General features: G+C 44.1%; 2 long non-coding RNA genes across 3 annotated transcripts in view; one reads left to right on the forward strand and one right to left on the reverse strand.

The window, feature by feature from the left end:
- Positions 1-13,278, reverse strand: part of LOC143707274 (uncharacterized) — an 80,344-nt gene that overhangs the window by 35,841 nt on the left and 31,225 nt on the right. For both annotated transcript variants that reach the window (XR_013193150.1, XR_013193149.1), the window contains exon 2: positions 3,447-3,510. This is a non-coding gene — a long non-coding RNA (uncharacterized LOC143707274). The remainder of the gene's footprint in view (positions 1-3,446; positions 3,511-13,278) is intronic.
- LOC143707273 (uncharacterized) lies at positions 5,545-11,513 on the forward strand. Its single transcript, XR_013193148.1, has 2 exons — positions 5,545-5,610; positions 11,241-11,513. It is a non-coding gene; the product is annotated as an uncharacterized LOC143707273 (long non-coding RNA).

Here is a 13,278-nt window from a genome sequence, read left to right on the forward strand (position 1 = left end):
TACCACACGGTCAAAAGACTGTTTGCCCTCTCAGCCACACCCAGATACTGTGGCTTCCTGTCTTTAAGGCCTTTCCCCATGGGCTCCACCTTCAACCTCCCAACCGTCCTTTAGGTGGCGGTAGACAGACGTGTGGTCATATATAATCACTCACTCATTCATCCACAGACACACACCACTATTCAAAAGAAAGAAACATGAAATCAACTCAAAGTTCAATTTGGCTCCTACAATGAGAATGACCAGCAATCCCATCTAGAAGCTGTCAGGCATGCGAAATAGTGAATGTGGTCGTCAACTCGACGGCACACAGCACACTGATCGCTTAAACCTTAATGAAAAAGGCAAGACGAACAACATGCTGACGTGGTCATGTTCTCATAAGAGAATATAACCATCCACAAACACAGTCTCAACATGTTTCCGTTGCAATAGAGGAGGGAGGGGCCCAGATTGGTTACCGGGCGGGGAAGCCCTCACTATAATCCTTCGGTCACCCTGGCTATATGCAGAAGTAGCCCTTTTCTAGTGCACCAGAAGAAGAACTATATCGGGGTATAGCCGAGGAGATCTACCTCGTTTGAGGCATTTGAGTCTCAACCCCGCGTCTACAGTACCATCGGCACGCGCTGGGTTGCCGTGACAACCCGCGCTGTCGGCAGGCAGCTCGACGGCAGACGGCACGCTGATCGCTTAACCTTAATGAAAAAGGAAGAGGAACAACATGCCGACGTAGTCATGCTCTCAAGAGAGAACATAAACCACCCAAGAGCGAGGTCTCAGCACACTTATGTCCAGGCATGTGAAACAGTTATCGTGGCCATCATAGGAAACAAACCGCACCCAGAAACACACGGTTTGAATGATATCTTGAAAAAGACGCAGTGTCAAACCATGTATGCTCATTCAGGAAAAACTACTCTCTCTGGTGCTGAAGCTCCCAGGGATGACCGCGGCTACACAAACGGTGTAAACTGGTGCAAGCCTGATGTGAGCACTCACATTCTCATTGAAGGCGCAACATTATGAGCTGTGAAAACAGCTGTTTTGCCAGCTCTCTGTGAGATAGCGGCCAGCACAGTTTGCGCTGTAACGCCAACACCAGCTTTGAAGAGGCGTTCTCCTGAAGAAGCAGACTCGTTTCCTTCTTTTGAAGTTTAACACTGTCAGTAGATTGTAGAGCAGGAAGCAGGATTGTAGAGAATTGTTGAACCGCTCGGCTCCAAAGCGAAAGACAAATATGCGACGCACCTGCTGCTCGTTCTATGCTCGCGCTGCAAGCAGAGCAGCTGATGCAATTATCGCATACCAATGTGCATTGGCTCGTTTTAATACACTCGAAGTAGATTTGTCTCTCAAGGTGATACCAATTACGTCATCACATCAACGTAACGCTGAATGTGAGCGACTCAAGGGGAACAGCAGAACATCAGTTCACAAATAAAATATATTGTTTAAATTGTTATAATTTTTTTTAAATTTACAAAAAAAAAATTAACTGCTCAAAACACTCGATGAGATTTATACTTTGTTTTAATAAATAGAACATTAATTACATTGATAATGTAAAAATACAATATTTGGGTTATTTTACTTTTCTTTTGCATGATGTAATGCTTAGTTAACCAGGAAAGTAGGAATAACTGGGACATGAATTTACTTTGGAGAAAAAAAAAAAAAATGTGAGGACTTCCTCATTTCAGAACACCACTGCAAGCTACTGATATATAAGATAAATGCATCTTTATTCTTTCCATTTATAATAAGCACACAATCCCAGGTTTTACTTTCACAGTAGACATTGTGTGCTAAAAATAAATTAGATTAATATACGGTATATATATATATATATATATATATATATATATATATATATATATATATATATTTTTTTTTTTTTTTTTACAGTTACTCAATATATTTTATAATTGTTAATTATGCTTGGGGTTTTAACAGTTTGCTCAGCAGTTGTGGTGACACTTGGAGAAATTTATTTTCATAACTCAAATAATTATAGTAGTGCAAAAATTAATTTAATGCTTGCTACAACCAGAGCTTACAGACCTATAGGTTGAGTCTACATAAAGCGAAACATATTGAGAACCTGAGGCAGTAGACTTGGCAGGATGTTGGGAGCAGAACGTTGCCAGCGGGCAGAAAGGAAGATGTAAATGTCTTGAAGTGGTAATAGCAAATGGTTATTTAAGGAAATATTTCTGCTTCTTTGATCCTTGTTCTTTGGCCTATCAAAATAACTAAAGGAAAAACTAGGTCACACCTGGTGGTCTTATCCAAAACCACCTGGACTGCAAAGACAATCATCCTAATTTGTTGATGCTGCATATATTTCAGAGACTTTTCTCGCAGTTTCTTATGATACACGATAAAAGTCAGTTACTGACTTTGTATTATTGTCTTTACATGCTTTATGAGGATCCCAAGACAAGCCTTTGCTGTCCTACATTTGAGAACACATGCAGGCCGCTTAGTGTGTGCTTCAGGTTAAAAGCATTCCGAAACAGTATCAGTCGCTGACAAGGATAACAAATCATCAATCATGTTAGTGTTTAATTAGCCGTCAAGAGGGTACAACTCCTTAGGGGAACACAGCTGAGGACACCAGTATTCACTTAAGAAATAATGAATCCGTGTTTTGCATAAACGATTTTATTCAGATTTTTTCATTTTCCTATTAAGTTGTTTGTCAGTATAACAAATGTTTAGTGTATTTTGTCGTTGTTGCACTCATGAGGGTTTAATGAAATTCCTCTGAATTTATCAGCCTCAGTAAAAATCTTCTTATTATGGCTGAATCATGCATAAATATTTCTCTGGTTCTTGCAAGCAAGAGACAGCCAGAGAATCAAGATGATGCAAGGATAGAATCAGAGCTGTGTTTTACAATACAGTATGTTACTGGTAATGTAAAAATTAAAAACTCTAATACTAAAGCATAATACAAGCATCTTTCTGAGATAACACAACTGAAAATATATGTTCTTGCTCATATTGTTCATGCCTTATTTTGTTTTTGTATGTTTAATAGCATACTGTAATGGAAATGACATTAACATTTTTGGAATATAATGGACAAATTATTTTTGTCTTGCCATGGCTAATCCCACAGCTTGCACTATTTTGTGATGCAAAATAAGTCAAGTCAAGTCATCTTTATTTATATATCGCTTTTTCAATACAGATTGTTTCAAAGCAGCTTTAAAGCGATAACCGGAATATAATGTTGTAATAATATTGTTAAATATAAAATGAAATGTCCCCAACTAAGCAAGCCAAAAGCCAATGGTTAAGAAATACAAAAAAGGCAACAGTGGCAAGGAACCAAGAAACCAAAACTCCAAAATAACAGCTTGATTGGAAATCATTCACAAATGTATCAAAATATGACAAAATATGGTTTACAAAATATGTTGTAAAGTGATATTTACCTTGATTTTTCACCCATCACATGGATCATAGTTCATCTCTAGTATGTTCTTCATTGACAGTTGTCTGAAACAGATGCAGTTGTTATTTCTGCAATTAATTGAAGTAAATATACAGCATAGTTTTTTCACTTCTTGAGGCTAGTATGCTAATGCTATTATAACGCTGGTGTCGGGACTAGAGTTTGATCATTGCTCTTCCTGCTTTGTCTCTTGGTTATGATTCCCTGTATATCTCCACAGCACCACTGCTGTACTGCATTTGTAATCAGCGCTACTGCACCTTTCTCTCACCTGTTTCTTATTTTCCCTGCACTCTGTTTGCTGGGCAACCACAGCTGTGCAGCATTTTAATTAGTGCTCTTACGCGAGCTGTGTCCCAATGCGAAGGCTGCATCCTCCGAAGGCCGCGGACTTCGAAGGATGCAGGCTATTCGTCCTTCGAAGGACGCAACCATAGCCTTCGCAGGATTTCCTAATTGCGCATCCAGGTGTTCCCGATTACCGCTCCTGTCGCCAAGCAACGGTGCGAGAATACAGCTGCCATCCTGATAATTCATTTTATATAATTGAATAAACAGCTATGGATCCAGAATTGGCTATTGTCATTTTTTGTTTATATTTTACTGGAAGACATGGTGAGGATGTTTCAGTCATGTATTTTCATGGCCAGAGGTTTTCTGCGTCCCAATTCAGAAGCTGCTTCCTGAATTGCCAGATTACACTGGGTGCTTTTCATTTCTTATTTGTGAATCCTTGGTGTGATGAAGGGGGCGTGGTTTTGCGGAGTTTGCAGTGGGAGAGTGAGGGAGGAGCCGAGCGGTAAGTAAGTGGGTCAAGTGCAAAATGACGAACACCTGTCTCTGATTGCAGTAATTGGCGTGGGGAGACTGCATAAAAGCTGGCTGGTGCAGGAGAGCGAGAGAGAGAAGGACTGGGGACTCGTACGAACACTCACGACCTGCTGGCTGACAAATGGACTGAGTTTACACATCGGGAAGAGTTTGATAAAAGTGGACTGAGAGCTGAGCCCAGCAGGAAAGTCTTTTTATATTGTGCTGTAGTTTTACCTACGGTGAACGCCCATGTGGCGCACCTTTTCTTTGTTTTGGGTTTATTTAAATTGTTTATTAAAATTATTTAAATTGTACGAGTCCCCGTTACGCCGACCCTTGTCTTCTTTCATCCCTCACAAAGAACCATTGTTACACTGGTGCCGAAACCCGGGACGGAAGAAGAAGCCCGCCGGCAGACAGTCTCCGTCCCCATTTGCGGATGTCATCCACGCCCGCGGGTCTAAACCAGGAACAACATCGTGCCCTGCTGGCCGTGAAGGAGGAACAGGAGCGCCGGTTCGAGGCCCTCCTCCGCGCCCAGCAGGAGGACCGCGAGCTGTTCCGGAGCTGGATGGACCGGGAGAGACGGGCCGGACCATCAACGCCAGCTTCAGCCTCGGCCCAGACCATCCCGCTCCATAAAATGGGTTCACTGGATGACCCGGGAGCGTTTCTCGACCTGTTCGAGAGAACGGCCGAGGCCTGGGGCTGGCCGCCCGGGGACTGGCCAGTGCGGTTGATCCCACTGCTTTCCGGAGAGGCGCAGATCGCCGCACACCAGCTGCCAGTCCCAAACCTCCTGGTCTATCAGGACCTCAAGCGCGCCATCCTACAGCGGGTCGGCCGAACCCCTGAGCAAATCAGACAGCGGTTCCGGACCCTGGAGCTCGCGGAGTCCGGTCGGCCCTTCGTCTTCGCGCAACAGCTCCGGGACGCGTGCCGCAAATGGCTGATGGCCGAGGAACGAGACGTCGAGGCAATCATCGACCAGGTGGTACTGGAGCAGTTTGTGGCGCGGCTCCCCCGGAGGACCGCGCAGTGGGTCCAGTGCCACCGCCCGACGTCGCTGAACCAGGCCATCCAGTTGGCGGAGGACCAAATGGTGGCGTGCCCAGGGGTCGGCGAACCCCATCCAGCAGCTTCTCTCTCCCTCTCTTCCCCCTCCCTCTGTTTCTTCTCGCCCTGTTCCTCTCCCTAGGTCCCGTGGGAATTTCTAGGCCGGCACCCCGTTGGAGAACCAGCACCGGGGCAGAGCCTGTCCCCGCACCCTGGTCAGGGTCCCTGACACACCGCAGGCTGCCCCCGATCGAGCTGGGTTGTATCAAATACCAGTGAGTATAAAGGGGGGTACTTTTCAGGCTTTGGTGGATTCAGGCTGTAACCAAACCTCCATCCATCAAAATCTGATTCAACCTGGGGCATTGGATAATAGCCGCATGGTTAAGGTAAGGTGTGTGCACGGGGAAGTGGTGGAGTATCCCTTAATGCCAGTCACGATCCAATTTAGGGGCCAAAAGCATAGTGTGGAGGTAGCCGTAAGTCAGCACCTCCGACACCCGCTAATTTTGGGAACCAATTGGCTGGGGTTTAAAGTGTTATTGGGACATTTATGTGCGGGTGTTTCTGGGAATAAAAGGAAGCGGGGGAAGGGAGCGGTCACTCAGGTGTGAGAGGCTGTGCCGGGACCATCGGAACCTGCGGCAGAGGATCGGAACGCTGTTGAAAGACAGGATCTTTCGGAGCGTGATGACTTTCCTCTGGAGCAGTCCCGATATGAAACGCTTAAAAATGCATTTGTCAGGTCCGCACAATCGACGGACAGCCTCTCCACCCAGACCGACCTCTTTCATATCCTTATTTTGCAATTATAAAAGATAAGTTGTATCGGGTGACCCAGGACGCCCAGACAAGGCAAGATACAACGCAGTTGTTAGTTCTGAAAAGCCTTCGGGAAATGCTTTTCAAGGCGCCTCATTGTAATCCGATGGCTGGGCATTTAGGGCAGACAGCAACACTAAATCGTCTATTGACCTGATTTTTTTGGCCGGGCATTCACGAGAACGTGCGCAAGTGGTGTGCGTCTTGTCGTGAATGTCAGTTGGAAAACCCACCGGCCAACCCAAAAGCACCGTTGTGCCCCCTTCCTTTAGTGGAAGTCCCCTTCGAGAGAATTGGCATGGACCTCATCGGGCCATTAGAACGATCCGCATGAGGGCATCGTTTTGCATTAGTCCTAGTGGATTATGCAACACGATACCCAGAAGCTGTGGTGCTTCGCAACATTTCAGCCAAGAGCGTAGCGAGCGCACTGTTTCAGTTAATCTCCTGGTTGGGAATCCCAAAGGGGACTCTCACAGACCAAGGCACGGCGTTTATGTCACGTACTATTCGCAAGCTTTACGAATTATTGGGCATTAAATCGGTTCGCACCAGCGTCTTCACCCACAAACAGACGGACTGGTGGAACGCTTTAATCACACGTTGAAGTCAATGATTCGGAAGTTCGTACAGGAAGACGCCAAAAATTGGGATAAGTGGCTAGAACCCCTCTTGTTCGCTGTACGCGAGGTCCCCCAAGCCTCCACGGGGTTTTCCCCCTTCAAGCTTCTTTATGGGAGTCAGCCTCGCGGGCTGCTGGACGTTCTTCGAGAAACTTGGGAGGACGGACCTTTGAATAGCAAAAATGAAATTCAATATGTCATGGACCTGAGAACAAAACTCCACGCCTTGGGGCGGCTTTCTATGGAGAATTTGTTACAGGCCCAGGACAGACAAAGTCGGCTGTACAACAGGGGGGCTAGACTACGCGAATTTGCACCGGGAGATAAAGTACTTGTATTACTCGCCACGTCCAGTTCGAAATTACTCGCGAAGTGGCAAGGACCCTTTGAGGTCACACGGCGAGTTGGGGATCTCAACTATGAAGTAGCTCGTACGGATAGGGGAGGGGCACATCAGGTTTCACACCTCAATCTCATTAAAAAATGGAGCGAGGCGGAGTCAGTGATGTTGGCAACGGTAGTGAGTGGGGAGGAGGATCTTGGTCCAGAGGCGAACTCAAAGTCTCAATCACTCGCTCTGGCCGTGGGTGGAGACCACCTCTCGCCGGTCCAAATCACTGATATACGCAATTTACAAACGGAGTTTGCTGACGTGTTCTCACCCCTGCCCGGCCGAACCGACCTCATTCAGCACCACGTTGAGACCGAGCCGGGTGTAGTAGTAAGCAGCGGGCCTTATCACTTACCTGAACATAAAAAGAAAGTAGTTCAGGAGGAATTGAAGGCTATGCTGGACATAGGGGTAATAGAAGAATCCAACAGTGACTGGGCAAGCCCGATAGTTTTGGTACCAAAGCCTGACGGCTCTGTCCGGTTCTGTGTGGATTATCGCAAGGTGAATGCTGTGTCGAAATTCGACGCGTATCCAATGCCTCGGGTTGACGAGTTGCTTGATCGACTCGGCACGGCTCGATTTTATTCAACACTGGATTTAACGAAGGGATATTGGCAGGTCCCCTTAACTCCAATGTCTAAAGAAAAAACTACCTTCACAACGCCGTTGGATTACACCAATTTGTCACTCTTCCTTTCGGCTTGTTCGGGGCTCCGTCAACCTTTCAGCGCCTGATGGACAGAATTCTCCGGCCGCATGCTGCATATGCCGCTGCTTACTTGGATGATATTACCATCTATAGTATTGATTGGCAGCATCATATGCAACATTTGCGGGCTGTCCTCGGGGCGCTGCGAGGAGCCGGGCTCATGGCCAACCCAAAGAAATGTGCGGTTGGGCGTGTGGAGGTTAGGTATCTGGGCTTCCACTTGGGTCATGGACAGGTGCGTCCCCAAATTGATAAGACTGCAGCAGTTGCGACCTGTCCGAGACCTAAGACCAAAAAGGAGGTTAAACAGTTCCTGGGGCTAGCGGGATATTACAGAAGGTTTGTGCCTAATTATTCGGACCTCGGTAGCCCGCTGACTGATCTAACTAAAAAGGATGCACCAGATTCTCACCCTCCGCTATTATCTCTTGGGACGGGAATTCACCCTCTGTTTGGACCATGCTCCCCTCCAATGGCTCCACCCCATGAAAGATACCAGCGCTCGGATCACCCGTTGGTATCTGGCGTTACAACCTTTTAAATTTCAGGTGGTCCACAGGCCGGGGTTGCAGATGGCTGTGGCTGACTTCCTCTCCAGGAGGAGGAGGGGGGGTTGCAGGCCGGATGGCTCCCCGGCCTGAGTCGGGCGGTGGGGGAATGTGACGAGGGGGGCGTGGTTTTGCGGAGTTTGCAGTGGGAGAGTGAGGGAGGAGCCGAGCGGTAAGCAGTGGTGGATAGAGTACTGAAAAAACATACTCGGGTAAAAGTATCATTACATTCCAAAAAATGTAGTGTGAGTAGAGTAAAAAGTACTTGTCCAAAAAACTACTTGAGTAAGAGTAAAAAAGTAGCTTATCTAAAAGTACACATGAGTAGTGAGTAGCGAGTACTGAGCTGCGGATTCTACCCTTTATAATAAACACTGTGCACTACAATTTATAAATTTAAAAAAATTGCACATACTGTAATTCACATTATATTTTGTTTGTCAGAAAGATTGAAGAATATCTATTATCCATCTTTTTAAAATGCATCAAATCAGTACACTCATCACCATTTAAATCATATTATTTGGGGAAAAAAAGCATTTAAAATTAGGCGAAAAGCCACTGGGCCTGAGCATGCTATTGTTGCACATAAAATATCAATATTCACAACTGTGCAAAGAATTAAAAAACCTTTAGAAACTCATATGATAGTTCAGCATCACACACCATGAGATGGGTTAAATAGAGAGATAAAAAAATACCCAATTTCTCTCCAAAACGGTACCAATGTTAGTGTTTTGATAAATGAGAATCACTATCAGTACTATACTAATATTATATATACTAATATATAATAATTAGTATAATAAATATACTAATATTATATTACCTCACCTAATGCACTGAAAAAGGCTAAGATAGTGAGCTAACACTAATTACACACTTTAATTCCATGCTCTTAAATATGTTACAATTTAAACGTAAATGCACATTGTACTAGAAGGGTGGCATCATCCCGTACAGTTTACACGGCTATATTTACTCACATTGTAATGCTGATAATGTAATTTGTAAGGAAAATTTTGCATTAAATAGGGATGTTATATCCAGGAAACTTTTACAAAAGAAACAAACAAAACACACACACACACACAAATGTATGTCTCTTTGTAGTCTCGGCGAAGCTGTTTTATCAGCAGCATCCACACACAAAAAAACAAAAGTTCAGCATGAAAAATGTTTTTGCGCAAGTGCACTTGCCAAATGAAGACGGATTGTATAATGGATCAATCAAAAAACCTTTATTAACGAGCTGTAGTCACGCACTGACAGAAATGCAGTTCAAGTTAACGCCATGGTTCAGAGCGCACTGATTCTGAATCAGGCGGCATGGCGAGCGCGAGACGCGGCAGTGCACAGATCGTGACGGGCGTCTCTCTATAATGTGATTGCGAAATAAATGGGAGCGGGAATTCACCGCATTATGAACTCGTCACGCAATACCCCAACCTCAGACCAAATGTTAGGCCCTGTAGACAGGCCAGCCAATATAAATATCATATTAAGCAGAAATGTGAAATGTACCTTAGCATATTAGAGGAAGACGCTGATATCTGGATTGAACTGATGCGTGAAGAACTTCCACAGCAGTCACGAGTAACAGCAGGAAAAGGCGGTTAAAGTTTTCTATGCTTAATTTGATTTGATGACAGTCACGAGACCGATTACTCGATCCAATCACGTTGATGGATAAAAATAAAATAAAATTAAAACAAGCAAGTAACGAGTAACGACCACAAACAGAAGGAAAATAGTGGAGAAAAAATACCGATACATCACTTAAAATGTACTCAGGTAAAAGGAAAATTACACAATTTTTAAACTACTCAAAAAAGTACAATTTCTGAAAAAAACTACTTAATTACAGTAACGTGAGTATTTGGCCCCGTTCACACTGCAGGCAAAAGTGGCCCGAATCTGATTTTTTTGGGGTCAAGTGACCAGGTCAGACTGCTTCAGAGGTAGTGTGAACACTCAAATCTAGCCCAGATCTGATTTTTTCAAATCAGATTTAGACTACATACATATGTGGTCCTGAATCAGACCCAGATCTGATTTTTTTCAATGCGGCCGCAGTGTGAACAATCAAGGCGGATTTGATGCGACTTTTACGTCAATCTACGTCGACATTTGTCACAATTATGCGCCGGCGAAGCCCTAGACACGACAGACACAGACAGTAGCCTAACATTAAAAACTTGACTAGATATGGAGAACAGGGATGAAGCGATTCAATGAGAGTGAGGTGTTAGATCTAAGTAGTATATGGGGAGATACTTCAATTCAAGCTAGAAGGACCTACCGTAACCGCTCCGTTTTTGAAAAAATTGCACACGAAATGGAAGAACGGGGACACAGGAGAACAGCGTCTCAGTGAAACTATTCACGTCATATTCCCACCACTCCTGGCTTCGTCTACGCATCCACACAGATCTCTGTAGTGAATTTGCAACTATAAACCCGCAAAAGTTTCCATTACACAAACATTATGAAATAAATGCGAATATGCTTTCTTCCTCCATAACCTCCCGAACTTTAGTGCAACCGCGTGCTGCGTCTGATGTCATTGTTATTGTTCTTTTGCGCATGCCGGTTAGTTTGAAACCTCAAACAGTTCACACTGCAATCAGATATAGGTCACATTTTAAAAGGTAATGTGAACAGCCAATCAAAAAATCGGATCTGAGCAAAAAATCAGAATTGAGCATTAGGACTTGCAGTGTGAACGGGGCCTTTGTAATTCGTTACTTACCCCTGGCGGTAAGTGTGGGTCAAGTGCACAATGACTAACACCTGTCTCTGATTGTAGTAATTGGCGTGGGGAGACCGCATAAAAGCTGGCTGGTGCAGGAGAGCGAGAGAGAGAAGGACTGGGGACTCGTACGAACACTCACGACCTGCTGGCTGACAAATGGACTGAGTTTGCACATCGGAAAGAGTTTGATAAAAGTGGACTGAGAGCTGAGCCCAGCAGGAAAGAGTGTCTTTATATTGTGCTGTAGTTTTACCTACGGTGAACGCGCATGTGGCGCACCTTTTCTTTGTTTTGTGTTTATTTAATAAATTGTACGAGTCCCCGTTACGCCGACCCTATTCTTCTTTCATCCCTCACAAAGAACCATCGTTACACTCGGTTTCTTTCATCACTTCCTTTCCTCCCCCTGTAGGTTGTGATGGACGGACGCAAGGAAAGAAAATGAGGACGGAGGAATCAAATGAAAGCTTTTTTTATACATTGGCATACTTGATCACTCGAGCGTCACTTCACAGCGTCATCAGCAGCGCTCAAACGATCTGCCCTTATGTTGTTGAAGTTTGTTTAAGAAATTCATAATGAATAATAATAATGCAAGATACCCTGTTGAAATATGTGAGATGTGTGGTTTATATAAACAGCAAGGGTAAAGTACAAATTCAAATTATTGTGACCGATGTGAAGGGGGAGGAGAATTTATACGTGCGTCACATTTAGTCAATAAAACACTTCCGCATGGGATAGACCTGAGGCCCTGTCCCAAATGGCGCACTTCATGCGGACTTTCGGTCTCGTGGACTTAAATTGCGCGTGCTCGCCGAGTCTACGAGTCCGTAGGCCGTCCCATCTAGCATTTTAACGCTCTGAAGTGTGCTCAGCAGCGCCCCCTTTGTACCCTTGAAGCGATCTTCCGCAAAGCCCGCATAGATTCAGGCTCCGCGCACTTTAACTACGCAGGAATCCTTGCGAAATGCCAATCAGAAAACGGATGGGAGGAGATTTCGCTCACGGACTGTTATGGCTTTATGATATAGGCGTACATTTTACCAGTTGTTACCTACAGTTTATACAAACATTATCGACCAGTAGTTGATATCTCAAACATAATAATAGCGTGTTAAATAATACGATCGCATTATGATTCGTTAAATAATACGATCGCATTATGATTCATTATATAAATAGCACCGAATGTCATGGCTTTACTGAGTCATATAAACGTAGTATGAATATTGAAACCTAGACATTTTTCTTAAACTCATTAAATTTTAATTTTGTGTTAAAATTGAACTTTATGTATTATTATGTACAACTGTATTGATCATTTACATAACCATGACATCTATTCTAATGCCCAGGTGGCATATACAATTATAGAACTGTAAAAGCAGGCTGTGTAGTTCACATGGACATAAGATTTGGGAAACTAAAATAAATCCTGTTCTCGATGCTAAAGACTGTATTTTTTTTTTTTTATGATATTTGTGATATTTTTCTGATAAAGGGTCTGATGAGATGACCTTTAAGTTTATTCAGCTTCGACGTCTGAGCTGAGACCTTCTTCCTGTTTCCGGCGTGACGATCGAGTCTGCCCCAAAAATACCTCTCAATGCGCCCTCGCGGAGTCGCGCTAAGGGCCCTATAGGTCTGCACTACATGACGTCACCGAAGTGTGGACTCTGAGGAAGTGCACAAGTCCGGAGTGTGCCATTTGTGACAGGGCCAAATTCCCGTAGTACGGAGCCCGGAAAGTCTCCTGTGGGGGAAAATAACAATCTGTGGCAACGGTAGAGCAATCCGTCCCCTCAGTTTATAAACTGTACTCACAAATTCTTAAACTGTTTCCTTGGTTTAACAAATCGTGCCCACGATGATTCAAACAGGCCATCTGTTTAAAAGGGATGCTTTGCATTGTATTTAAACTTCATTTTTTTTAAATGGATAATTTCTTAAATTTTCTAAAACTCCATCTTTGGGAGGAAAAAGCTCAGTAGAATAAGCAAAAAAAGACTTCAAATAGGCTATAAAAAGAAATATAACACAAACACAAGGTTAGGTTTTATTATATAAAAATAAAACATTCATACATTAT

Source organism: Siphateles boraxobius, unplaced genomic scaffold (assembly GCF_051911475.1).
Source record: "Siphateles boraxobius isolate OS27281-9 unplaced genomic scaffold, OSU_SipBor_1 41, whole genome shotgun sequence".
Taxonomy (NCBI): Eukaryota; Metazoa; Chordata; class Actinopteri; order Cypriniformes; family Leuciscidae; genus Siphateles; species Siphateles boraxobius.